This window comes from Mauremys reevesii, linkage group 16 (assembly GCF_016161935.1).
Source record: "Mauremys reevesii isolate NIE-2019 linkage group 16, ASM1616193v1, whole genome shotgun sequence".
Lineage (NCBI taxonomy): Eukaryota > Metazoa > Chordata > Testudines > Geoemydidae > Mauremys > Mauremys reevesii.
Window position 1 is genome coordinate 22,053,961 of NC_052638.1, and position 27,884 is coordinate 22,081,844.

Sequence of the window (27,884 nt, forward strand, 5' to 3'; positions counted from 1 at the left end):
ATGGGAATGAAAATATGGGGGTAGACATTACGGTATATGAGGTAGAAGCCAAACTTGAACAGCTTAATGGAAGTAAATCTAATCTTCATCCTAGAATATTAAGGAATTTAATTTTTAATAAATCTCTAAATTCGGGATTGTACCGTTTGACTGGAGATTAGCGAATGTAGTTCCTATATTCAAGAAGGGGAAAAAGTGACGGTAACTACAGGCCTATTAGTTTAACATCTGTAGTATGCAAAGTCATGGAAAAATCTTAAAGAGAGAGTGGTTCTGGAGCATGAGGCCGATGGCAACTGGGATAGATTACAGCATGGATTTACGAAGGTAGATCAACCAACTTGATCTCCTTCTTTGAGAAAGTAACAGATTTTTAGACAAGGGAAATGGATCTAATATATCTGGATTTCAATCATGAAGAATTACTGGTTAAATTGGAAAAGATGGGGATCGAAATGAAAATCCAGAGGTGGATAAGGAGCTGGTTAAAGGGAGACTGCAGAGGGTCGTATTGAAGGGGAACTGTCAGGTTGGAGGTTACCAGTGGAGTTCCTCTTTATTCAATCTATTTATTGCTGACCTGGGAACCAAGAGTAGGAGTGGGCTGATAAAGTTTGCGGATGACACCAAGTTGGGGGGTATTGATATCCTCCAGGGAGATTTGGATGACCTTGTAAACTGGAGTATTAGTAACAGGATGAAATTCAATAGTGAGAAGTGTAAGGTTATGCATTTAGGGATGACTAACAAGAATTTTAGTTATAAGCTGGGGACGCACCAGTTGGAAGTAACGGGAGGAGAAGGACCTAGGAGTCCTGGTTGATCGAGGATGACTATGAGTAGACAAAAAAGCTAATGCGGTCTTGGGATGCATTAGGCAAGGTATTTCTAGTAGGGATAAGGAGGTGCTAGTCCTAAGACCTCATTTGGAGTACTGTGTGCAGTTTTGGTCTCCCATGTTTAAGAAGGATGAAATCAAACTGGAACGGGTACAAAGAAGGGCCACTAGAATGATCCGAGGAATGGAAGGCCTGTCGTATGAAAGGAGACTTGAGGAGCTCGGTTTGTTTTCCTTAACCAAAAGAAGGATAAGAGGAGATATGATTGCACTCTTTAAATATATCAGAGGGATAAATACCAGGGAAGGAGAGGAATTATTTCAGCTCAGTGCTAATGTGGACACGAGGACAAACGGATATAAATTGTCAGTCAGGAAATTCAGGCTTGAAATTAGACGGTTTCTAACCATCAGGGAGTGCAATACTGGAACAGCCGGACCTCCATGACTTTAAGATTAAGCTAGATAAGTTTATGGAGGAGATGGTATGATAGGATAACGGGCTTAGTCAATAGGTCGCCACACTGAAGTAAATAGTACAGTGGGTCAATGATGTGATATAACCTTTTCAAGAGGGTATGGCTGGAGAGTCTTGCCCGCATGCTCGAGCTGAAATTTTCCTCCAGGGAAGATTGGCAGTGGCCCTCTTATGTGGCCTGTATCTTGCAGGAGGTCAGACTAGATGATCATAATGGTCCCTTCTGATCTTGAATTCTATGATTCTATGACCTTGAGATATATTTTTGTGGCAAATAATACACAAACATTTCAAATGTTGACATGAGAGTTTTTTATTGGCTCTGTTGATGTGATGCAATGGTAGAGCCTGTGTAGTCTATTATATGTTGCCCAACTATATATACCTGTCAGAACAGTAACACACACTTCCTCTAAATTGTTTCTTAGACAAGTCTATCATCACCCTTTTATAAAAGTAGTACTAATGTTTTCTAAAAGTTCAGAGTGTCCATTTTTTTCATATAGCTTGTGTAACACACTGAGAGTGTGTTGCATTCCCCTATAGTGCTGGGTGTATGAAAGGTCAACAGACTTCTGCTGTTACAAGCTAATGGAGCTACTTTATTATCTCAAGTAGTAGAGCTCTGTGCTGCCGTGCTTGTGGTGCTGGATTCAAACCCTCTGGATTGCCCACATGGGGGTCATTATGCTTGTATCATGTACTTCTTTATTGTTGGAAAAATGGAGATATTGAGAAAATTGGAATTGTTTGAAGGAACATTTTAAAAACTGCTCTTGCAAAAAATCTTGTTCGGAGTGGGATTGAGCTGATACAGCCTGAATAATAACGCTGTGTGTAACAGGGTGGTGGTGGTCAGGCAATATTCTGTATAATTATTACACTCCTTTCTTCAGTTTAGCTCTGTGGTGAAGCACAGGTCAGAGATGAGTCTCTTCAGGAATTTTCGGAAAGCATTACACAACATTAAAACTCAGGGCTGTTTTATATAAAACCCTGATAAATGGACGGTAAGAATCCCTAGTCAATTTCACAGAGCGAGCACATACTCTTTTAGTAAAACCAACACTGAATGCATACAGATAGTGCACAATATAGTACATATTGTTTGGAATAATAGGAATAACTTTTTAACGAAAGCTATTAGACAGTAAATCTACAGGAATTCCTTTATACAGACTTCTCCCCTTTTGTTTCTGTTGCAGACATTCACGTAAAGGTTTCAACATAACATTTTCAATACTTTCATGTACATATTAAAACTTCCCCTCTGATCTCAGAGATGACTTCTCAGTCGTTAGAGGGTGACTGTAGAGTGAGAGTGTCAGTCACCTGGAGTCTTCAGAGCTCGGGAAATGGCAGTGGGCTCAGGTATTCAAACACTTCGGAACCTGTCAGCCAACAAACAGTTGGGGGATCTCCACAGCTAGCAGTCTTCCACCCCTCAGGTTACCAGCTGACTGGTCCTCTCGGTTGTGGCTGAAACAGAAACCTGTAGCCAGTATCCAAAGTGATACAGGGATTGGGATCAGCGTATAAAATATTCATTTTCTTGATCTCTATAAGACGCAACTATCTCTGCATAAGCCCAGCTATGTCAGGCAGGAATTCACAACCCCTCACCTCACTAAGTGTGTCCCCATTTGCTCTTTAACTGAGAGAAAATCCCAATTTAGAGCAGTTAGCTACATGTAAGTTCCTCAGGCTCTGTAGCTTCTAGCATAATGGATGCTTCTCTCCCCCCGCCCACCCTCCAAGCTCTCTCTCGGTCCATAAAACACCATGTTGGACCAAACATTATCATAGAGGAGGGACACCCAGTAAATAAAGCTGGAATAGCACTGGCCTGTGTCGTACTGCACCTGTATTTCACCTCAGTGGTCCAGCAAGGGCACCCACCCTCAGACATCCAGCTCCCCAGCTGTTGCCTTCTTTGGGTGAAGACCATGGGTCCCTCCCTTCTGACCAGAATATTTCCAGGATGTACAGTTCCCTGCCTTCACTGTGGTGTTCCCAGCAGAGACAGGCTGCCCAAGCACACCTGCTTGCTTTCTCTTCAGAGACCACTAACCAGTGTAATTGCTATAGTTATAAGTTACCACACAGAACATCTTATGCAAACCTGCTTAAAGTAAAAGCACTACAAAGAAAGCACATTAAAAACAATAAAACAACCTACATGCATGCTAATAAGCTTACCAGAGAGCCCCGCAATCCTCACATAGGCTCTGGCAGAAGCGGGATCTCAATGCCCCATCCAGAGGGTTTCCTTTGTGGTCACAAGTTTGTCACATCTTCAGCTCAGAACAAGCAACCGGATCCTACTGGGCCTTGGTAAGCCTCATCCTTCCAAGCGTACCCTAAGGATTGGGGACCTCCGTGGACCAGGGGTCCTGTCTGTTGGCTGGATCAGGACGAAGGCCCTGAGTCCATTTAAAACCAGGCTATTTGTCAAAAAAATCCTTTGTCTGTTGATCCCTGGGGAATCCAGTTTGAACTAGTATGTGCATACCTGTCAGGGAGTGACGTCAATGGCCTGATAAGGGAGGAAGTATTCTCTACTCCTACTCAAGGTATACACAATTGTATTTTTAATGCAATGAACACCAAAGGTATTAACCCTGATTTGGTAAGGGTTAACGTCATTAAATTAAGTTAATCTTAATTCCATAAGGTTTGTTCAAGACGTTGCAGGATATAGTCAGTCTCTCACCAAGTGGTACAAGAATTGGGACCCAGCCCTCACAGCAGACACCTCTCTTGGTCCTGTGTCCATCAGCTGCTGAATCCACAGGTCTGTCTCCGACTCGTGTGTGTGTGTGTGCGCGCACACACACACACACACACACCCTTCCCCCGGTGGTTTGATTGCCTTAGCTGTCAGAACGTGATGAGGGTGTCACCTGCCTGGTGGGTTGCAAACAGTGAAAACTTCCTAAATTGCTTCAGAAACAGCTGCTGAGCATGTCTAGAAACTGCCACACCCTGTTCTGAATGTTTCTGGGTCCTTCTAACTAAGAGCCTGGGCTCCTCCCCGCTGCTTCTGTCTCCCTCCCCTGGAGGAATAAATTCAGTGCCGCAATATAAAGCATATAGGTTATACGTGCACTTGCAGCATGGTGCAGTTTTCTCTTTGCAGTCAGAACAGTGCCATTCTGTAAAGTAGCATTCTGCACTAATGTTATAAAAAAACAAATTGACAATATTAAAATATGTCTAGCCACATTTGATAAGGGCACTATCAAGTGAAGTTGTACAAAATTTGTTTTGTAAAACCAAGCTTTTTATAAAAACAAGAAATAATCTTTCCATGATTTTTAAACAAAGAATCCAATTGAAAGCTGGTTTGTTTTGTTTTTAAAGTTGCCTTGCACTGTATGCAGCATCATGTTAAGTCTGTGAGAACAGAAAATGTGATCTGGACTATAAACAAAAGTCCATTGGGTATTCTGTTTTCAAGATCAAAGCCTAGTGACTTATCCACCTCTTGCTTATTGGTGTACAGTAAGCTATCTTTGATTGTTCAGATTACTTGTGAGTAATAATGGTGAATGTCTCCAGCTTCTGCTGCATCTCTCTTCCAAAGACACTGATTCATATTATAGTTAATGAAACCACCCCTGAGGCAGCTCTGTCTCCTGCACATAGGAACTGTACCATTGAAATCGACTGCTCCATTGTGCCTCAACAGTGGAGCTGACAATTGTGGTCCTCATCCCAGAGCCTTAAGCAATCTTTTAGATATCCTAGGCCCAGGCCATTCAACGCCTTGTAGATAAAGACAGAGACTCTGAAGGTAGCTCTGTATTCTATGGAAAGCCTGTTTAGAGAGTGGAGGACAGGTTGATGTGCACATGGTAGCCTCTCTTGTGCTGAGAAGAGGTACTGCCATGCTCTGTACTGGTTGGTGTTTCCTAAGGGCTTGTGACATTGTGCCCAGGTATACTGTGTTGCTGTAGTCTAACCGAAATGTGACACAGGCAAATATACATGATGCCAGGTCACTGCCTGCTACAGGGATAGTTCACTTGCTAACCAGAGATGGAAAAAAGCATTATTTGCAGATGCTGCTATGTAAGATTTTAGCATTGGCAAGGAATTCAAGGGTACCCCTAACCAGGGGACTGAATGGACCATTGTGAGTGTGTACTTTTAACCAGAGGAGATGGAGAAATTTACAGTGACGGTGCTCAGTGCTTTCCTCTGTCCAGCAGCATAACCTCTATTTTGCTCAAGTTACGTTTGTCAGCTGTTCTTCATCCAGGAGATGGTTTCATCCAAGAACTGCTGCCATCTTGGTGCTAGTTGGCATAGTCATATGTGGTGAAGACTAAGTGGAGCTGTGTGTCATCTACATATTGCTGATCCTTGAGTCCATGTCATATTACCAGTTCTCCTAGTCATTGCATGTAAGTGTTTAAATAGGACTAAAGATAATTGATCCTTGTGGGATTCCATACATGAGGGTTGTAGTGGAAGAGGTGAAGTTTCCCAGGCAGTTTCAATTACTGCCTTCATTATTCCCCATTCAATACTATTATAAAATCAGTTTAGTGCAGTGGTTTGTGTGGTCAGGATGGCTGGTTCTAGAATTGTCTGGAATGACCTTATTCCAGGAGTCTTGCGTGATGTAAGTCTGGCTGGTCATGGACTCTAGATGCAGATATATGTTGAGTGGTGGTTGGGTTTTTTTCTTCTTGGGGAAGTTCAATGGGTATATCTCGTGACAACACATTTGGTTCCAAGGGCTCTCTCGTGGGTTACCTCATGGTCCTAGTCGCTCTCTCCTGTTTCATATACATGTGAGGATATGATCTGGGGAAATCGATACAATATGTATGATAGTGCTTCCAGAATGCCAATGACACTCAGTTCTGACTTTGTACTGATACAATTGTTTGCTTCCTCCCCCGCCAGTACTGTCTGGATTCGGGAACTGGATGAGGGTGAAGTGGTTCAGCCTTAATCCAAATAAGGCTGAAATTATTTTATGGGGTTGCGGGAAGCCACTAGAAAAAATGGTGAAGATTATATTGGCTCCTTCAGATTTGTCTGCTTTTTTTGTTTCCTAGATTTGTGGCATGGGGTGTTGAATCCTCCACTAGTGTTTGGAAGGCAGTAGCTCATTGCACAGGGACATTTCTATAACTAGCTTTCAGGCCCTCCATTGCAAATACATCAGAATGACCCCTACAGCACCATGTTACTGAATGAAATGTGGGTTCACCTTAAAACAATTAAAACATGACTGTGTGGAGTGATGTCAGGAGCATTTTGGTCAACTTGCTGAATGGGAAGCACACACCCTGAGGTTAACATTTCTGGGCACTTACAGATGCACTAGCACAAATAACTGTCTTTAACACAGTGGAGATGTTGCTATTCTGTAATTGCATTGATTTCTCTTTGCCTTTTCAGATTAAGGGTAGTGGAGAGGGCAAATCAGCTTATAACGATCACCATGTCATAAACAAGCAAAGTAATTATATTTCTAACTTTCTCCAGAGACCATGATGTCATAGAGAAGGAGATTTTAAGTCTCACTAGAATGAGACTGCAGTTATAAATGAAAGGACGCAAGAATATTTTTGTCCTGCATTTTTTTTGTTTTAACTTTTAAATGGTTACTCCAGGGCCAGCAACCTTTCAGAAGTGGTGTGCCAAGTCTTCATTTATTCACTCTAATTTAAGGTTTTGCGTGCCGGTAATGCATTTTAACATTTTTAGAAAATCTCTTTCTATAAGTCTATACATACAACAATAATTTAGTTATATATTAAAGTAAATAAGGTTTAATTTAAAAAGAAACTTCATTTAATATTTAAATTAAAATGCAGAGTCCCCCGGACGAGTGGTCAGGACCCGGGCAGTGCGGGTGCCGCTGAAAATCAGCTCACATGCCACCTACCCCCGGGTTACTCCAACTTGAAACATGACCTTATGTACATTAGCTCACCCATTGCTAAACAGAAACAAAATTGCTACATTAAGCCTTTTAGATATTCTGCATAGTAGTTGATGGGTTTTCTGTACCAATATAACTTTTTATAGTGTTCTGTAATGTAGGATTGAACTGGGGGAGAAATCGGTTACTCTTCCAAGCTCTGTCCACTATGTCCCAATGAGATGCCACTTGCAGTAGATTGAGCAAATCTTTGCAACATGCTTGTGTGTTTTGCTGGACTCCTCAGGTTTGACTCCCCCTCATTTGGGATTTGGCTACGCTGAGCTGGGTGCGTGGGGTTTCTTTTCCCCTCAAGAGGGATTGAATGCCCCCACTGGAACAAACCTAATGGCATTAAGATAGACTTCACTGAATTAAGTTAAACCTTATTAAATTAGGGTTAATACCTTTGGGACACATTGTATTAAAATTCAATTGTGTGTGTGTGTGTGTGCTATATTGTGGTGGTGTATGTACTTCCTCTAGTAAGATGGGGGATGTGAATGTACTACTTCCATTATGAGCCCTTTAAAACCAGACTCCCCTGGGTTCACACTGGATATTCCAGGGACCAACAGACAAAGGCTTTTTGGATAAATAATCTGGTTTTAGACGGACTCGGGGCATTTTTCCTGATCCAGCCAACAGACGAGCCCCAATCCTTCAGTAACGCTTGGAAGGACTGGGCCTACCGAGGAGCCATAAGACTTAGTGCTAGTTCTGAGCTGAAGCTGGGACAAATTTGCAACCACAAGGAATCCCCCCTGGGGCAGTGGGTGGGGGAGAGGCTGTAGAACTCTCCTGCCAGAGCCTATGTGAGGCTTGGGGTGATCTCTGGTAAGCGTAGTAGCATGCATGTAGGTTCTTTTTATTGTGTTTAATGTTTTCCCTATAGTGATTTTTACCTTAAGAATTAAGCAGCCTTGCTTAGGAAGTGCTGTGTGGTACCTTATAACTGTAGCAATTATTCCTGTTATCAGACTCTGAAGAGAAAGCAAGCGGGTGTGCTTTTCCTCTGCTGGGAAGGCAGGGAGCTGTGCAGCTTGGACATACCCTGGTCAGAAGGGAGAGAGAAGTGCGTCTCCACCCAAGGAAGGCAATGGCTGGGGAGCTGGATGTCTGAGAGTGAAATACAGGTGCAGTTGCCCTGGACAATGACACTGATATCCTAGCTCAGGCACATACTGTACATTTACAAGTCAGAACCTGGAAAGTGTTTTTTCTGTTTAACTCTGGAAGCGCTAATGTAGATAAGGGCCATGCTTGAAGATGGATGCTTGCATCTTCTCTATGAGATTGGCTCTCCCTTGTTGAGACTCTGATGTTCCCTAGTGCACCAGTCCTTTCTGTTTGTTGGCTTTCCAGAGTGGGAGAGAAAAATAAGTGGTGATAGTCTCCCAAGGGACTTTGATGCGTGTTGCCAAAATGAGAGATGCGAATCTTCATAATATGACCTTTCCCCTTCTTGCATGCTTTGATCACAGAGAAGTAATGCAGATGCCCAGGGGTGATTCAACAACTGATTGACATGAACAGGGAAGTTTACCCTGCTCAGACCTATTGTTTTATGAGCTCTGCAAACTCAGGCAGACATCACTCCATGATTTACACTCCGTCACATTTGCAAGGTTATCTTCACACCAACTGAAGACTGACTTGAGATTTTGAACCCAACATGGTGTCCTCAACGTATATGGCAAGTAGTCCCAAGCTGGTCTGGTTTGGGCCTGGTATAAATATGAAAAAACCAGCATATATTATAAGTGTAGTATTGCTCCAAAATCAATCTAGAGAATGTTTGTGGAAAAGACGACAGCACTCTACCCAGTTAACACTCCCTTCCTATCACGTATTGAGCTGTGAGAATTATTTTCAGACTTTGGGATATTACTGTTCACAAGTAGTGGAGATAAAAACACACGTCATTCTTAACCAGCACACAAGCTTCGGGGGGAGACGGGGGAAATCACATTGTCAGTATTCTTGTGGTCTCAAATATTTTCAAACTGGGGCAAATGAGTCATTCTCCCCCTTTAAAAAAAATAATGAAAATTCATGGCCAGACTGACCATTTCTGTCTTGAGTTTCATCCTCTTGCCATTTCGAATGGTGGAGTTACAAACCCCTTGAAAAACACTTTATAATGGTAACATCAACAGACTTTAAACTATAGTGGCACTGCTGGGCTTTGCAGTAATAACATTAGTGTTTAGGGCTGTCAAAGTTAATGTCACTAATCTATGTCTAGAAGGTAAAAGGCAATGATGAATGAATGTCATCTTCTGCCATAATAGGTTTCCTGAGTCCAAAAGACTCTCTAAGCCTTTAAAATTGCCATAGAGAGATTAACGGGAGTGTTCAGTGAGCTGCAGCACAGGGTTCTGCTCTCAGGGGGTGGTCCTCTTTGTCAAGAACAAAAACAGTTACAGAAGATATATTAAAATATAAAATATCTGTATGGCTTTGCTGCTTTGTAGTGGGTGGAGCAAGGAATCTGCTACAGGATTGACGATTTAGAACCGGTTTTTAGCCTTGCGTTATCTGTCCCTATAGAAAGCATAAGCACCTCTGCCCCAAATTGTCTGCAAAATATTAATGTCTCATTAATTAAAGATTGGTGATGAGAAGTTGTCTGTCTGATGTGGAAAGCAGTGTGTGTTGGTTATATACAGGCTTCTGCTCCTAGATCTGGCAGGATCGAATCTTGCTTGTTTTCAGTATTTTCTGCAATAAGCCTCTGAATGTATTGTTGAAATGCTTGACCGACACCTTGCTAGATTCTTAGTTTGTCCAATCATGCTTTTGCTGCAAAGATTATATTTAATCTATAAAAGGAATATGAATATTTAACTCTTATTATTCAATAGATCCCCAAGTGCTTTATAGAGGTGGCATTTCCATTTTACATACTGTAGCCTGATGTGCCTTTTTCAAGATCACCCAGATCTCCTGACTCCTTGGCCTCTTGCTTTAACTACTACCCCATACTGCCTACTATAGCTGTACTCAGTATGTAGTGTACAGTGGGTACAGAATGCTGTTCATTGTTGATTACATTTGCAGGGTCCTACACTCTCAGGTGTATGATTGGAATTAGATTTCTGGATTGTCCTAACCTGTGGACCCTTAGGGAGCACTATTGAATGAAGAAACTTGAACTCCTACAGGCCTTTGATTCAAGGAGTACTAGTAATAAAATACTGATTTGGTTAGTGACAATGGACAATATTGGAATTGTCAACTGATGCTTATGATATATGCAGAGTTCTACTCTGGTTATATTATGGCTTAATTTCATAATACAGTGATTTAAATTAAGAAATAAAGCAAACTTTTCAACGTCCGCCTCACTCTGGCATGGTTATGGCTTTGTGGTTTAAACCACATGACTTGAAATTGGTCCATTCCTGGGTCTTCCACTAACTTCCTATGTGATCTTGAACAAGGGATTGTGGCTCAGATTTTTAATAGTATTTTGGTGCTTCTCTGCTCAGCATTGCAAAGCCTTAGTCATGTATGTCCCATGTTCAAAAAAGGCTTAGCACATTCAGACCCCAGCTTGCTGAGAACAATCTACACCACCCTAGCCTGCTGTGGACTAACTGTCTGTGCGGCCTCTGCTGAAGCGCGCTAACAGTTTATTAATGTGAGACTAGATCAGAAGGCATTCATGAACTCTTAATGCACATCAGCAGGTTCCCCACAATTGGTTAGTCCATGGCAAGGTAGATTCACACCCCAGCTAGCCACAAACAAATTATTCATGTAGACAAGCTCTATATTCAATTACAAGACAGTGGGACTTAGGAGCTCTAGGTAATATCTGCACTCAAGGGTGGGGGAAAACTCATGGCAGCTTGGCTCAAAGCCTGGTTCAAAGCTGAGTTGGGCTTGTGCTGTGGGGCTTAAAAAAAGCTGTGTAGACATTTCAACTTGGACTGGAGCCCAGGCTCTAAGACCCAGCAAGGAGGATGGGTCTAAGAGCCTGGACTCCAGCCAGTGCAGGAACATCTACATGGTTATTTTTTAGGCCTGTAGTGTGAACCCAAGTCAGTTGGCCTGGCCATTGAGTCTCATTGTCATGGGGTGGGTGGGTTGGTTGGTTTTGTTTTTTGCAGTGTAAGCATAGGCAGTTAGGGTATGTCACTCTTGAAAATTGGATTTATCCTTATCCTTATTATTTTCCCTTGTCTCCTCTATCTCTCCTTACCTTCTCCAGATCAGTTCCACCAGACTGATAAAGGAAGGATTTTATTGAGGGGTGAAGTAGCCTGCAATGGAGTCTTGCAAGACTGGATTTGCCTGGGACATGTACCATATGAGCCAATAAAATAGGATTAGTTTTGTTTTCATTTGTTTGTTTTTTCTATTCTATGATTTAAAGGAAGGGTCAGTGAGTAGGTTTTGTGCTGGGGCTTCTATATTTAATAACATTTTGCAAGGCTGATCCAACTCAGTGCCTGACTTATGTTCTTCTCTATTATGAATTTAAATCCCAGTAAATGTTTGGACATGTAATATAAAAAAGGTGAAATACAACCATCATGTGTTGACTACGAGTTTGCTCATCTCTGGTTTTACTTGCACTCCAAATTGAAAGCTCTCTGTATGTACCCTTTGAAAATCCCTTTGAAAGCCTTCTGCCAAGGGTCTAGTCTTCAACCAGCCGTGTGTATTAGAAGTTCTTGCATTCTCTGAAAGTAGTTGCATTGCTATACTTAGATTGTGGAGATGCTTGCTAGTGACCATCTACAAACACAAGCATGAGACTATGAACCCAAATTCTTCTCAACATACTCAAGGAATAAGGCAACTAAAATGTGTCCCCAGTATTAGGAACCTAATGGACAAGCAAATTTAGTAACTGACAATATATAAGCATCACCCATCTCCCAAACTGAGCTAAAGATAGTATGCCTGTGTCATCTGAAGTTATTTCCTGCCAGTACATTTGCAAGTACAGTAACTAAAACCACTGTCTGAGAGCAATCTTATATCAGTGGTTACTGGTTGTCACAGTGAGATTTCCATGTTCCACACTTAGCATAATGATTCTAGTAAAATCCATCCCAGCCTTGTCCATGTTCAATACTGGTTACATATTCAAAGCCCTTCCTAACTTGCAGTTCATGGTGTTGGTTGTGTATCCTCTTTAGAGAGATTCTCTCTGTATTCTGTACCAGTTCAATGTTATGGTTTGAGCTGCGCTAAGGAATTATCTTTCTTTGGCATGCAGGAAATATGGTGCATCTTAAAATGATAGTAAACTTTGGGCCTCATTCTAATCCCAGTTAACTATCACACAAACTTTGGTTCACAATCTAAATAGTAATAAAGAACACACACAAAATGTCATGTGACCTAGGTGTCCAATCTAATTTACACAATACTGCTTGAATACTAACTATTTTGGATAAATTGCTCATGAACAGTCTCCAGACCTCAAATTAATCACAGAGGGGTTTTGGTGAATGATTTCCAATAAATAAATTCAAGAAAATGGAAATCTGCTCATGGACTATTTGTGAACAGACAGGTCTGTTATGAATTATTCACTCACCTCTGATGCTTTCCAAGTGGTTTAACTAACTGGTACGTGGACTTTCCAAAACATGTGACTGTCACTGTTTCATTATGTCTTAGGATTTAAGTGCATGCTTTCTTAATAAATTTCTGTTCTCAATATCTTTTCAGATATAGAAAATATATCAAAAACCTCTAAGAGAAGAGAGAGGATGAAAAGGTAACACTTTTAAGCATGGAATTGCCTGTGGGAAGTGTCCAAATACCCAAGAGGAGGGACAAGCCTTGTGTAACATTGTGGTTATGGTCCTGGGAATACCACTACAGGATTGCCTCTTTGAGGAGCAATGACAAGCCCGGCCAATGATTCCAATGACTCAAAGGTGGGTTCCATTATTTAAAAACACCTACAGCAGTCTCTTTACTTTCAAAGCATTCCCAAAGTTGCTCCTTTATACATCTCTTCCCTTAGTTACAACTTGACCTCCAAGCTTCCATTTCTACCTTCCCCACTCGTGACTTCATGCAACTTGTGTCATCCCTTATCTTGGGAGAGTCCCCTGAACAACATGTGTGAAGCATGACTCTGCCTCTCATCCTGCAAATCACTTCTGCAAACTAACCTGTTTTGTGAAACTTGCACATCAAAACATCCTCTGAACTTTAATTGTTTGTTTCAGATTTCACAGTGCTTGAACTGGTGTAAAATTATACTAAGATCATTAGTATTTACCATCTATAGTAGTTGCTCAAATCATTGTTGCAGTTATCAAATAAGATCTGCAATTGTGCTTGGTGCTGTACAAGATTCAGAAATACTCTAAGAATCAGATACAGAGATAACAGGACATATCTGGAAACCGAGATAAGGGAATAATTTGGAGGCTTTTAATTTCATTAACTCATTTCTTATGGGCATCACAATTTAAGTGAGTTTTTACAAGGGAAGTGGGTGGGTGCCTTGACTTGAAAAATTGCTAGTGAAGTTGAGACACTACTTTAGTATCATAGGATTTTTTTTTTACATAATGGCCAATTAAGTAAAATACTTGATCTTTACCCTAATGGGCCTCAACAGTCGTTAATAATTGAGAACAAGGGTTACCTACAGATGTATGCATAGTGGACTCTGCAATCCCTTTACGTGTGAGTTTTCTCACTATTCAAGGAGGGGCAAATCCTTCCCCTTACACCTGCAGCGGAACTGCTATGGCTCCACATTGCAGTCAATGTGATGGGGAAGATTCAGGGGTTTGACAAAGTAGAGATTTTTGGAAATGGCATTGGCTGGGGTGAGACCAGTGGATCTGCTGCTTTGTGAGCCTACCAGCTATCCAATGTTACTGGGTTATTCAGGGAGGATTCCTTGATCAGTGCTTGGCTTCCTGGTATAGTGTTCTCTTGTAAATGTGGGAGTTCTGATCATCTGAGCAGGTGTCTTGTAAATGAAGGAGAGATGCAGGCTTACCAGTTCATCTGCTCACTGGTGTGGAGACAAGGAAAGACAAGACAGGGAGGGATAAAGTTGGCGATGACATTGTCAGTGGGCATGCTAGCGAGAAAGCAACCCTTATGTTGGCATTGAAATAAACATGCTATTGGCATAATTACTGACTCTCTTGGAGTACCCCTGAGTAACATCTACCTGGGTAGCTTTGTGCATTGTATAAGCTTTCACCATAAAATCATTGTGGGGGGGGCCGGCAGTACTCTAAACTAGGCCACTTCAGTTCCCTGCACATTGCTTCCTGGTGTTCCGTACTCCTGTATAGGGGTCCAAGCACTATTCTGCATGGACACGGTCCTCTCCTGTATCAGCCAGTGGCAAAAGGAATTCAAATCCACTGCCATCGTTTCTTTGCTTTGCTGCTGTATTTTGCTATGAGTGAATTTGGACCTCATCCCTTCTTCTGTCTCGCTACCCTGAAGGAAGACAAGGGGTTTGATGTCCTGGATTTTGACTTCCCTTTCAGTTCTCAGGCATGTTTGGGTTGAGAATTCCAGCTCAGGTCCACAACTAGTCTTCAGCTTCTTAATTATTCCATTGATGATCCTATTGTATAAACACCAGGTAGCTAGTAAATCACCATTTAAAATAAAAATATGTTTTGGAAATAATGTCTGGATCTGTCTATAGTCACCTGTGCAAGCTCTAGCAAGACTCACCTGCAAACCTTAGAATTAAAGCATGGCCAAAGAAAGTCCAGACTGACTGGGAGCTTTGCACGGTACCTGACTCCCACAAAGCCAGCTCCCCCTTTTAATAAACCACATGCATCAATGAGAACCTTGAGGTCCATGACTCTGCTAATGCTTTGTGAAAATAAAGTGGAAGGTTCTAAATAGAATACAGGTGTTTATCCAGAGAGGTATCAAACTCAGTTAATGCAAGATAACAGACTTCCTAGTGAAAATGACAGTTGCATGGGGAACACATTTTTCATTTTAAGTGCAGACAGCATGAAAAGCCTCTAGCCTGCAAATAAATGAAATTGGGCATTGTAGTCTGAAGAGTTTCTAGGGCCAGAGCCCAATGCAGTGTCCGTCATGTCCTTGATAATACATATTGGACATTTTGTAGATAACCCTGGAAGACTGTTCAATTCCCAAATGGAAAAGTGTATTGCCATTCACTGCAATGTGAGTGAACAATGATTAATCCACTGAAAATCTGAGCTGGATCTTGCAATCTTTCCACTTGTGAACACTCCCATGGAAAGCAATGGGATTGCGCACGTGAGTAAGGATTACTTATATATGTGAGCATTGCAAGACCAGCCCTTTTTAGGTAAGGAAGCAGAACAAGTACAATGCATAAACGTCTCATAACAAACAGTGCAGCTGACAACAGTAAAACAAGATCAATTATTCATGCTTCAGGCACAAGGAACAGGGTAAGCACATTTCCAACACACTCAGGTTTCTTTTTAGGCATCTTTTTCTCTAAGATCCCTAGAAAGATTTGCGTTCAGCACCATGGATGAGCTCTGCTGTTAATTCTTGAGAAGAATGAAGAATTAATAAGAATGAACTTAATTTTCCAATGTGCTATTCTCTCCCTTCACTAGAAGCAGGCTTATGGGCAAACCTCTTGTGAGCTGCATAATAAAGATTTCTCTTCTTTATGTTGCAGCTACTTTCACAGGGGTGAATTATGATAATCTCCTGCTCCACCTCCATCTCTCTTCCAATGGCCACATTCAGGACTTGACGGATGTGAAATGCTTTTGAGACCTAATGTACTTTTTAATGTTCCTGTGCTCAAATCGTACTAATGACTCCCTCTCCTTTTGAGTTGGCTACATAATGATTTCAGAAATAATGTGCTTCCAAGTTTTATAGAATTTCAAATATTAATATAGGGATTTGAATTGACAGAATAGTGGTAAATTTTATGGAATTCCGCATAGTCCACTGTATTTTTTTTTCCAGTTTGAAAGTGACCCATATAATGCAGTGGAAACTAGTACAGTATATAACCCAAACTGCTAACTGTAAATACAGTCACACTGGTTACAGACTAGTAAACTATGGAAACTATAATGCCTTGATAGATCCATGGTGCACCACATGTAGATCTTATACTGCCAACTCCGCAGAAAGGAAATTAAAGCCTTTATAATAATACATGAGGACTTGCAAGATTGTAAATTAAGGTATCCTTTACAGTCAGATTTTATTCCCTTCCTTTTTTTGTGATGAGCAAGACATCAAAACATAAGAAGCAAATGGTCAGCATAAGAGAGCTGTTTGAGAGAGGTCCAAGACTACTTTGATCACTAATGCTTACCAAAATAAAAACCACTAGCTCTCATGCTGATCAAGTAAATTTTTTCTTTCTACTTTCCCTTGAGCTGTACTTTTGCATCACTTATTTCAGGTTCGACTGAAGCTGTTGTGTGATGCAGAGAGCTTTGAAGTGAAATGCACAGATGGTGCACAAAGACATACCTTTGTCATTGCAAACAATGCAAATGCTAAGTTCATCTTGCATGTACCCCGTGCCAGTGTTTTTTGTGGCACTATATCAATTGAAGGAAATGTGACATTCCCTCTCACCCTTCTCTACCTCTCCCCCCCCCCCTTTTTTTTTTGTTTAGGTTACTTTACCACACTGTTAAAGTGATTTTTAGCAGCATCTTATCTGTGGTTAGTTGTGGGAGGGGGGAAGGGGAAAATAGAGGAACAATTCAAATATAAATTTTGCAAAATGCATCTTGTTTTCAGCTTTCAGAAGCTAAATTTTATTCTTCATATAAATCGTTCAGCTAATATTCTACAAGAAAGCCATTGATAAAATGAAGTTAAACTAGTTTATTGCAACAGACAAGTCAGAATTAATAAATACAAAAAAGATCAAAATCCCAAAATGTCACAAGTAAGCCAGTATGAACCTTGCATTATTGTTAAACACAAAAGCATGTGGGGCATAAATGAATTTTCAAATATGGGCTTTAGAGTGTTCAAAAATACGGTATAAAAATTATACTTTGCATCCATGTAGCTTAGAATTTTTCCATAAGCAAAAAACCACTTTCCCCTGAAATATTATGAAAATAACCACAAAATATGCTAGAGGATGTATCCACAAAATACAACCAAACTGATTAAAATTTGACACTTTAAAACTCTTTTGCTACAAAAATGTTGCTGACGGGCGGTGGGGGAAGGTTTCACATAGTTATCTAGACAATGAAAAATATTTCAGAATGCCTCTGCCATGTATTCTGAAGATTTCAATAGATAAAATTAATTTATTAAAGCATTTCTACTTGAAACCTGCAATTGCTCAGTGATGCCCAATATTGGATAGCCAGAAACATGCAAAAACTGTAATTCCATTCCATGCTCTGTAGATCTTTATTTATAAAGCTCTTTGAAGACTTATGCACTGTATATTATTTTAATGGATTAGAATTTTTCAGGGTAGTATTCATGACTTTCTATTTCACTTCTAGATGTTTGATAATAGCAAATTGTAAAATTAATATAGTGATTGTTACACAGGTGCACCAAAACTTCTCAGAGCAGGGTATGCTGACACCTTTTGCTCATGTTGAATAGTTCCTTGCACCATCAGTGTCCCATTGAAGAGTCACGGAGTAAGGAACTATTAACCCGAACGAGGGTATCAGGATCTCAGTAGACATATAAACAATTCCCTCCTCCTTTTCTTTGGGGGACTTAACCAACTTGGAGACCTTGGATTTCAGATTTCAGCAGAAGCCCATTTGCTCATCCACTTTCCAGTACTGCCTGACGGTTGTTAATGGCTGTAAAATGTAGAAGTGGAGAGGCAAACTGCAGGAAATGTTTTAAGTTAGAGGTCCAGAATTATTTTGTACAGTTGAAATGTATCTCTACTGGGCAGCTCAGCAGGCACTTAGGACAAGTAAGCTTCATTTTTCTGTCAACTCTTAGGAACTAAAATTGGAGGAGTAATTGCTATGAAAAATAACAGTTTGCAGTCGTAGTGTTCACTAGAACAGTTTTCATGCCTTAGCCCCTGTACTGATGCCACCATACTGCTAGCTACTTCAATATGGCTTTCATAGTTCCTTACAATGCATTTTTATAAGTTTCTGCAGTTGTCCATTGTAGAGCCAATATTTATTTCAGAGGGCCTTGTTTGGAAATATTAAATGTGATGTCCAGAAAATAGATTCTTAAGAGGTGGACTCTCAGCTGGTAATATAATTGGTATAGTACTAGGAAAGTAGATTGCTACTCCTGGGAGAAGATGATGGAACCATGGTGCCTATGATAATTATACTTACTTGCACAGGATGTGATGGTTCTGAATTTGTAATAAAAAAAAATTAGTAGTATATCACCTTTTAGTTCCAAGCAGAAAGGTCAAGGATCTGAATGGGCATGGAGTCTGAGCTATTCCCACTCCCAGCGGTGTAGGGCTGGATCAGGGAACACTTCAGCACATATAATATTGCTCTCACCTCTTTCTTAGGGTAGATGGAAGACGTCCAATCAGCAGCTTTCATTAAATTCACCCAATAATCTCTTGTTTTGTTCTTTAATGAAGCATTTTCTTTCTACCAGGAAAAGAATCAGTATTATAAAAGCAAAAGTTCCAAACACCAGAGTCCACATTTTGCCTTTATTTGCACACCAAATTACAGGCCCATGATGTGTGCATGCCAGGACAGTATTTTGTAAACAAGGGTAAGTACACAACTGCACTCTGAAAATTTTGGGGGGAAGTTAAATATGCACACAGATAACTTAGAATAATATATCGATAAAGGAAGCAGACATCCAGAAGTCTCTGTGTCTCATCCCAAGCAGTTAAAACCGGCACTGGTACATTACTGTGGTGGAGCTGTTAAAAAATTAGGGTTAGAAATAAAAGGACTTTGATCGGAGATAAAATTGCAGATGGACTTCAGTATTAGCACTTTGAGAATATTTAGACATTGTGCTTAACATCTGTACTGCCTTTTCCAAAATCAAATAGTCAGGATGCTTCACACAGATGTAGCTGAAAATATATTTTGGCAAAAATAATACCTGATGTCCCATTTCATTAGTCACTGATTTGCAGTATGTGCTTTAGGCATTATGGAGGACATACCTCTAGTCTTCACTCCAGTCTAAATTTGGGTTTGACGCAGATTTCCTGCATAACAGGTGCCATGTCTGCCAGCCTGGCATAGTTTTGCAGTTTTGTCACTTTGTTACCTGTCAAGGCAGCGCTGCTGAAAATCCAGAAGAAAGCATATTTTCCTCTGGGACTAAGCAAATAGTCTGCCTCAAAGAATGCTGGGAACTGTTGTGTGACTTGGAAGGCAATTAGATTATGCAGGAAGTGTGAAGACAAGCTGGTGGAGTATGCTTGTTTGGAAACAGCCACGGTTATACAGACTTTTAGAGCCTGATCCTCAGCTGGTGTAAATCAACATAGCTCTGTTGAAGTCAGTATTGCATCAGAGCCTCAGCCAGTGTTAAAGTGAATGTTTAAGCTTCTTTCTAAACACTGTTTTATGTTGAATGGTCAACAGATCACTCAGATGAGCTACAAGTTTTCTGTCTCTCTTGATCTGTTTGCCCTCACTCAGGTTACTGGGTCATGTCACATACAAATTGAGGTGATCTGAATAGTTAAACTTATGGCTACAAACTTAACTTTGCTGCTGGACAATTTTAGAGCTGACTGTATAGAAATCAGGGCTGCTCGTGGGGGGGTCGGGGGCAAGTGGGGCAATTTGCCCTGGGCCCCACAGGAGCCTCGCGAACCCTGGCCTGGTGGCAGTCTGGATCTTTGGTGGCATTTCAGCAGCAGGGGGGCCCTTCGGTGCTGCCAAAGACGTGGAACGACTGAAGGGCCCCCCGCCGCCAAAGACCCAGACCGCCGCCGGGTAAGTACAAGCGCCACAGCTCCCCAGCTTTGCCCCAGGCCCCCTGAATCCTATGGGCAGCCCTGATAGAAATTGAGGAGGAGGAGGGTTCTAACCCATTTTCTCAGGTATATCTTTTTGGTAATGGTCATTACTTACAGTAACTCCTTATTTAACGTCCCGCTCAACATTGTTTCAATGTTACGTCCCTGCTCAATTAGGGAACATGCTCATTTAAAGTTGTGCAATGCTCCCTTATAACATCATTTGGCTGCCTGCTTGTAAGATTCTGTGGCAGAGCAGCAACTTTACAAGGGAGCATTGCACAAATTCCACATCTCTGCCTCCTCCCGCTCCCTCCCAGTGCTTCCCCCACTTAGGACTTTCTGTGAGGGAAGGGCAGGAGCAGGGAAGCGCCACGTCTCCGCTCCTCCCCCTCCCTCCCAGAAAGTCCTAAGTGCCGCCAAACAGCTGTTTGGTGGCGCTTAGGACTTTGGAGGTGGGAGGGACGTGGCTGCTCCAGAGAGGAGGTGGAGTAGGGGTGGGAAGAGGTGGGCCTGGAGTGGAGCGGGGACAGGAAGAGATGGGCCTGGAGCATTCCCGGCAAAGTCGGTGCCTGTTCTTCTCTGGGGAAGCTGCCGCTGCTGCTACAAAGGTGCTTCCTAGCATCCTTGCCTGCATCGGGCTGTGCCTGTGTGAGGTAAGCCAGAGTCACTTCCCAACCACAGTGCAGTACTGTACAGTATATAATGCCTTTTGTCTGCCCCCCCAAAAATTTCCTTGGAACCTAACCCCCCGCATTTACATTAAATCCTATGGGAAAATTGAATTCGTTTAACATTGTTTCACTTAAAGTTGCATTTTTCAGGAACATAACTACACCGTTAAGTGAGGAGTTACTGTATTTGAATAACTGTAAAGTTTATATGTTCCAATGAGAATTTAGGCCTCATTGTGCTAGTCACAGTACAAATATAAGTGAGAAACAAACCTGGCCCTAAAAAGTTCCCAATCTCTAAGACCGGATGCAGCATACAGCTATAAGAATGAGAGGAAATGGGGCATGGAGGATGAGGGTAACAGTGATAGGAACATGGGGTCACATAGACCAGTTACATGCACAATTCGATCATCTCTAGTTTTAAAGGTTTTTGAGAGCTTCTTTTCCACCTGCTATAGTAGAAAAGTGCCCAAGAAGCCAAAGCAATTAGAGAAAACAGAAATGGAAATCTGCTCAATGGACTTGGGGAAAGCAGTCCTTGTTAGTTCTCTGTTAAATTCGGAGTCTATTATAAACAGTGTTTAGTGGTTTGCCTCAAGATCTGTGCAATTAGTTTACTCAAGTTTACTCATCTTGTATGTCAGAAACATGGTCTAAAAACTGCATTAACATTGAAGAGCATTTTCTCAATGCATGTAGTTCTAAATCTTTTCATTCTGATAGATCTTAACAACACACTAACTGGAGGTAGAGGTTAGAGCTGACTGAAAAACAGAAATTCCCTCTTGTGAAATTTTTTGATATTTTGCAATGAAAAGCCAAACATTTTTAAGTTTTTTTTCACTGGAGTGAAATTGCATAGGAGTGAAGTCAATCCAAAATTTTGGGGTTTGCTCCTTGGCCAATTTGGGCTGTCTGCCAGTGGGATTGTTGGGGATGTGGGCAGGCAGGGAGACCTGGGAGCTATGCTGGCCACCTTGCTGCCTGGGAGCAGGGGAGCCCAAGATGAATTGGCAGGAAACCAGGCAGGCAGGCTTGACCAAAAATTTTGATGGAGTTGACACTTTCCACAGGAACACGTCAGTTTGGTCAAATCAGCGTTTTCAGAGAGAAAACTGTTCCACTGGAGAACTTTGACCAGCTTCAGTAGAGGCAGAGGTGAGAGAAAACTGAGAAGGAAGCTGGTTTGGCAAACCTGGTGGTGATTTAGCCTCCTTGCATATCCTACAATGCTGCAGCTACAGATGTTTTCTCTGCTCTTAGCTGCATGGGACATGAAACACTGATGGTAGCCCTTGGTGGGAGAGATCTAACATTGCTTTCCATGATCCCAGTGTTTGACTATTACAGGCAGTCGACTGAAATATAAGATACTTGAAACCATGCAGAAGGCTAATCTTTTAGAACCTAAATAAACTTCCTGAGCTGACCCTTGTCTATGCTATTGGCAAAATAAAGGGATCATTTGGCCAGAACTTGCTCAATTTGCAATTAGATGTGCTGGCTCTGCTCCAGTGAGCATTCCATCAGCAAGAATATTCAGCAGCACTGAGGAGGATATAGCTCTGTGCTGACCCAGGCTGTTGCCAAATGGAGTAGAAGAGTTTTAGTGAAAGCAAATCTACCCATATTTGAATACACAAGGAAAGCCTGTTCTGGAAGTTGTGGGGATTCAGTGTAATGAAGGGAGGGGTAAGAGTGACTTGTTTTAATTTCTTATGCTTGTTTTCTTTTGTCTTGGTTAGTTTTGTACCCACACTTTTGAAGTGGGTTGTCTTTCATTTTGTGCTGAGCTGTGAAGCTGCACACAGCAGAACCACACTCATCCACATGAATGGCTGAGAGACCCATTCTGAAATCTATGAGTTGGTGAGCGAGGGGGTGAAATCCAGCTCTCCCCATCCGTAGCTACAAAGTTCCATCTGGATGGTGGTGAGCTGCTCAGAGTATGCAGCCCCCACTCCTCCCCTTTGCACACACTCAGCTCTGTGGGGATCGCCCTGTATGATGGTGCAGAGAGGCTTGGAGGAGGCAGTGAATGGGAGGGCCACAGGTGGGGCCAAACAATCCCATTCAGCACTGATTCCCATAGCCTTATCTCACAGCAAAGTCGTATGGGCAAGGGTCAAGGTAGGGAGAGAAAAGGCAGTAATACTCTTCTAAGCTCCACCCGCAGAATCAGCTGTACCTGCATGAGAGGTTGCACACAGTAGGCTTCTTCCCGCAGTGAGATTTGAATACACCATGGGCTGGGCTCGTGGGGCTTTGTTTCCCCTAGTGAGACTCCCCCTTAAGGATGCTTAGCTGAGCTCTTCTAGGTTTCTAGGGTCTCACTCCTTCTTGAGCGAGTGGTAATTTAAAAAATGGCAGCATCTCCCTCACCCACGCATTGGTGGTACCAAAATGAGCTGCTGTTGACAACTAACCAGATCTTCATAAGATGATCCTCGTTCCTTACTCACGTGCTTTGAGTTGTGAGTTAGTAATGCTGACATCTTAAAGTATGGTCATCGGGATCTGAGCTGAGATGTATGGGGAAGCTCGCAACTCCAAGCCATTATATCGGCCATTATATCTACACAGCCAGACCTCACTTCGTCACTTAGCCCCCAAAATGTGAGCCCCCAGGTGTACCTCTCAACAACTATAATGGTTAGAGACTTCAGGAGTTTTTTAAATGAAGCTTAGTTTCTGGAGAACAGCGTGAAGGAAGTGCTGGTATGCTGTGCTGCTGTGTACTGGCTGAGTTCGAGCTCTCATTACAGGCACACAGGGCTACTTTGAACTGAAGTCGGCTGCATGGAACAACTCATCAGCTGCTCTGCAGGAATAAAGGGGGAAGCAAGGATAAGGGGCTCGGTCCTCTGCCCCAGATCTGGATGCTTTGTGCTGCCTCAATTCTATGTTACCCATTTCCTCAGGGTACGGAAGGGAGCATGTGCGTCAGCCTCTGTAGTGCTTTGCCTGAGCTTCAGCCAGCAAAACTGTCCCTATGGTGCTACTGCATCTGGCATAACTTAGGGGCAGCCCTTAGGCTTTTCTTTAGTATGCTGGCCCAGGATCAGGGGAGAGGAAGGTGGTTTATAAATAAACTTTCCTTAGTTGAGCCCACTGTGGTGCTCATTTATGTTGACAGCTGTTGCTTAGCTTTGATTATTTATATTTCACAATATGGTGGTAAACATGGACTGCAGAATAGTTCGTTAAAAAATCATGTAAGCTTGTATGAGACCTCAATACTTAGCTGCTAAACTTTTGCTGAGATATGGGGGAAGACTAACATTTTGTATGTAGAGATTGTAATGTGTGGATAAGTGATAAGCTGCATTCCAGCTTCACTCTGAAATCACTTTTTATAATCCCCAAATTGGTTTTAGCTTCAAACTAAAATAACTTTAGACAACTCTCTACTGCAGAGAGTTTAATATATTACTGTTTGTAGTAATTATTTCTTTATCTCTAGTTCAGCAGTATATATTCAAGAATTTCTCTAAGATGCATAATGGATTTCCATTTTTCTCAGCTTGTGTTTGGAAGAACACTGTCGTATGGAAACCATGTAGGCACTTTTTTTTTCTACTTGTAACCCATGTCATATGTATTCCCCTCCTTCCATGAATTTGATCGGTGCCTTTAGATTTCTGTAAGATCAGCATAGTTTGATTTGTTTTCCATAAACTCGCTTCTTCCTTTGAAATAATGAACGTCCAGCTCTAAGAGGATTTCAGCTGGACAGATGTCCCTTGATGCCTTGCAGCAGGATTTATCATTCTGTAAAACTGATTCTGGATTATTGCATTCTTGGTTGTCATGAGACCAAATGTAACACAGATTGAGGCTTGGGTGAATGGTACAGTAGGTGCACAGGACTGGAAGCCAGGGACTCCTATGTTCTATTCTTGGCTCTTGCAATGGCTCCCTCTGTGACCTTAGCATGTCATTAGTGACAAGCTTCCTATTGTTTTCTAATGATGGGTGTCTTACATTTTGGATGCCTGACTTGAGACACTTAGGGTGGGCTTCACAAGCAGGAATTACGCGGTAGCGCTCAGCGTTGTACCTAGCTTTTAGGCACCGTGGCTCCTAGTGGAATTGACAGTCCTGAGTTAGGGGCCTAGACTCCCCTACACAATGCATGGGGTAAGTTAGGTGCCTAAGAATGGGATATGCAAAGCCAGCATGCTGAGCAGCCTGAGATAGCCAGTAGGAAATGCCACAGAGGGTGTGGCCTAAGGCCCACCACTCAAAGGGACTGAGCTGTTTAAGTCCAGGTTGGATGGAGATGCCTTTCTCCACTCAAGATTCAGAGATGTGAATCCTTTTTTAGAGCTGAGCACCTAAGCCACATCATTTCTCTTCCAAGCAAAATGGTGGTGGTTGTGCCACCCCCTTTATCACACACCTGGGATGTGGGAGACCTGGATTCAGAACCCACCTTTGCTTGATTTAGAGCAGGGATTTGAACGTGGGTTTCCCACCATTCAGGAGAGTGTCCTAACCACTGGCTTTGTGTGTTCTGCATTGGAGTGCACTGTCTCTCCTGTTGAAGAGATTCTTCTGTAGAATAAGGCTAGTTGTTCTATAGCTGTGAGAACATTTCAATCACATCTCCAGCCCAAGAAACTTAAGAAATGTTGTAAAATAGCACAAATATTTAGTATTTATATTTTGTGTGTGTGTATGTATGTGTGTGTGTGTGTGTGTGTGTGTGTGTATATATATATATAATATATATTAGTGTGTGTATAATTTCAAATCACTTCTAGCTTAATTATAGAGGTAACTTTTAAACTTATATGGGCCATTATTAAACCTTGGCATCAAAATAGTATTAAGTTTAAATATAGTACACGTTTGAGAGGTTTTTTAATTACAGTAGTGCTCAGCACATGCTAGGAACTGTCCAAATATCAAGGTCCCTGTCCTGGGGACCATACAGTTTAAGTGTACTTAATTACATAGTTAAGTTTAATTATACTAAATTGTGCAATATTTCTACTGCCATATTGTACTACTTAAATAACAAATTCCCTGCAGCTGACCTCAAACTGGGGCAGTGTCACGTTATGTGAAAGGTATAATTTCTATACTATAATTCATAGTATAGTCACTGTTTCTGGAAAGATTAAGGGAGGGAATCATTAAAACTCTGGAATTATTAGCTGTGATATTAACATCTTGGTACATATAGGGTGGGAAGGTATTCTGCCCTCCCCAGCTTATCAAGTGGTTACTTTGGGTCTGAACAAAACTCCAGTCTTTGATTCTTATGAGTGGCTTTATGAAACAAAATATATTTATTTATGCATGTCTAAAATTTCAGACTTGTACTGCAAATAAATATTCCTAAGTGATTTATTTAGGCATGGTAAAAATCTCTCCTGCAATCTGTGCATTGTATTTCAATTCCTGTAGGTATTGCAGCCTAATTCATGTCATTGTATATGTACAACGATGGATGACTTTGAAGGAAATCATGCTGCAAGTCCCGTTCCCTGATCAACTGGGAGCTGGGGAGAGATCTGGCAAAAGGCATTCAGTTGCTTTTGTTTTAGAATAGCAATCACTGATGGACCCATTTTATGTTTATTGCTTGGAAAGACCTTTTGTGTGATGACAGCCAGCAGACCATGTTTAAACCATTGGTCCTTAATACTCTGATCTTGAATTTTCATTCTTGCAAGGCAGATGCATCACTGATGCTGTCTGACCTGTGTTGTGGGAGATGTGATATTGGCAAACTAATACGGCAATTGCTATGTTGACAGGCCCTGTGTTTTAAGGGGCAAATTTTGCATCTAGTGCCACAGCCTTGAATACAGCAGAGGGGCAGGATTTGAAGCACATATGTAAGGATTCAAACACAAACCCGCATGGCTTCAGAGCTCCCCAATAGACAAGGGACTTTGTGGGTAAGGCACAGTAACCACAGGGGATCTGACTCTGGACACTATCCGTGCCCTCACCTGCAGATAGGGGTGTGGGACACAACGGCAGCTGAGGGTACAGAGACCCTGCCCTTATGGGAAAAGTCTTACAGCATTTAATAAGAAAAGGGATTCTATCTCTAGACTCCTAACCATTATAGAGAATTAGGATATTGTTATAGAATTTCTCTCACAATAGTCACAAACCTACAGGAAAGCTCTCATTCTCTATTCAAATTCTATAGGTTTATTCATGTAATGTCTAAAGTACCATATTTCACATCTATAGACTCTTACTGAATTAATTCCTATTACACTTTTCCATAAGGCCTAAGGCTGCAGTAACAATTGTGGAGCAGTTCTATTGAAACACACGTTTCACAGTACATGTTTTTGGCCTATGTCCTGGGATGAGGCTTTTGCCTTAAGTCCAGAAAGACTTTTGGAATTCAGCCCTCTATTAAAAAAGAATAACTAGCATATAATGGCATGCAAAAATGTAGACTTTGAACTTTTATATACATCTACTATGTTCAGATCCCCCAACCAATATATGTGAAAAGTTTTCACTCATTTGTTGCTCTTAGGCTGAGGGAAACTGTCAGTAGAATTACTTTTTTAAATCAGTTCTTACCTTAAAAGGACTTCCTTCTAATTCCCCTGACATTATTGTTCTGCATGTCTGGCTGAAATAAAACTGCATATTGCCTTACTCAGCTAGACTTTTTTTGACTACTAAGAAACAAAATTGTGTGTACGCAGTCTGCTTCAGATAAGATCAGTTATCCCTTGTCTGTTGCTTCGTATAATTTCTTATGCAGAAGAGTAATGTTAACAGCTGCTCAATCTAGTTAAAAATGAATCTGCAATTGCTGTTTGTTTAAAAACTACGTCTGTTCATGTATTGATGGTTTGTTTGCAGGATGTTTTAAATCTGTAGGATATTCTTTATAAAACCAAGACAGTTTCCATGACATTTTCCAAAAATAACATGATTGTTTGTTTTTGTTTTATTTTTTTAAGACACACAGCCAGATTTCCAAAACCATTAGGCACATAAAAATGCCAGGAGGTGCTTGGTGGGATTTTCAAAAATAACAC

The 27,884-nt window shown here is 41.5% G+C and overlaps 1 long non-coding RNA gene across 4 annotated transcripts in view; it reads left to right on the top strand.

Annotated features, from left to right (window-relative positions):
* The window catches only part of LOC120384245, a 300,429-nt gene that overhangs the window by 146,890 nt on the left and 125,655 nt on the right, over positions 1–27,884 (top strand). For all 4 annotated transcript variants that reach the window (XR_005588706.1, XR_005588707.1, XR_005588709.1 and 1 more), the window contains one exon: positions 12,955–13,166. This is a non-coding gene — a long non-coding RNA (uncharacterized LOC120384245). The remainder of the gene's footprint in view (positions 1–12,954; positions 13,167–27,884) is intronic.